Source organism: Phalaenopsis equestris, unplaced genomic scaffold (assembly GCF_001263595.1).
Source record: "Phalaenopsis equestris unplaced genomic scaffold, ASM126359v1 Scaffold000322, whole genome shotgun sequence".
NCBI classification, from domain to species: domain Eukaryota; kingdom Viridiplantae; phylum Streptophyta; class Magnoliopsida; order Asparagales; family Orchidaceae; genus Phalaenopsis; species Phalaenopsis equestris.
The window spans coordinates 13,967-15,190 of NW_018164764.1; the positions used below are offsets into that span (position 1 = coordinate 13,967).

Here is a 1,224-nt window from a genome sequence, read left to right on the forward strand (position 1 = left end):
AGATTTCTTCCTCCTTGCTACTTCGAAGAGGAATTCCGTGTGCTGTAAAGAAAGGAAGAGATTTAGAAGAACTTTGAGTAGTTTTCTTGGGGAGAAATTAGAGATAAGTTTATTTATTGTTGTAGTTTGTATGAATTTGATTTTATATGTGAATTCCGAGTTTTGTTGTGTTTTCTCCATGAGATCTGAATAGTTTTCTCTGTCTTTCTCCTTGCCTTGGGATTTTTGAAATGGTGATTTGAATTGGTGAAGCCATGAAAATGTTTAAGAAATTGTGATAATCTTGTCACTTCGATCTTAATTTACTTTCAATCTGGCCAATTGATTTGTTAAAATATGTTGAGTTTTACAACTAAAGTAAAGATTATATCCAAGATTCAGGGAGGTCAAAGCCCTTGGAATTTGGGTGCAAATAAATAGCAAAATATTACTATCGGGCGTAGAATTAGAAATTTTAGAGTGACACACTAAAATCTCCAATTCAGTCATATCGTTTGGGTGCTCATGTGTAGATGTTAGGCCTCAGGTGAGGGGAACGTGATAGTTCTGAAGTGAGAGTCGGTATCCTCCCAGCCTAGCTGTAGAATCAGTAACCAAGCATAGGATTAGTCAATGTTCTTTATGCCTGGACCAAAGGGTAAAGAATAGGTATGCTCCTATTTGGCATGATATAAATTGAACTAATTCATTTTATCCATTCACTATAATTTCTTGACAAGGAGAATGATGCTTTCTTATATATTAAATATCACAATTAAACCCTACTTTCTATCATTATTTATTTATTAGTTATCCAAATTATCTACTTATTTCAATTTCCTATTAGTGAAAGATAAGCAATTTGAACGTCGTCGTTGTAGTTGAAGTATTACTTTTTATTAAGCTTTAGTCCGTAGTATTCTATTTCTCCCCGTGGGATCGATAAGTAGGACTCCATTAGAGCCCTATATTCCTTGAGCGATACGTATACTTGCGTTGACAAATTCAACTTTGACATTATTGAATATCTATACATCTTTATTAAATCAAACACATATATATAAAGTCACAGTCAAAATTTTGATACTGTTGCTGGAATTTAAATCTTCTAATAGCATCATCAAATTCTTGTAATTGTCGATTTACAAAAAGAAAAAGGCCGGTCAAGTTTTTGGCGCCGTTGCCGGGGAGAATTTTAAGAGTAACGGACATATTAGAATTATTAAAAAGTTTTTACTTAAATTG

At 33.1% G+C, this 1,224-nt stretch overlaps 1 protein-coding gene across 1 annotated transcript in view; it reads left to right on the forward strand.

Annotated features, from left to right (window-relative positions):
• LOC110025671 (laccase-14-like) overlaps positions 1-1,224 on the forward strand; it is a 20,884-nt gene that overhangs the window by 7,629 nt on the left and 12,031 nt on the right. The window lies entirely within an intron of this gene.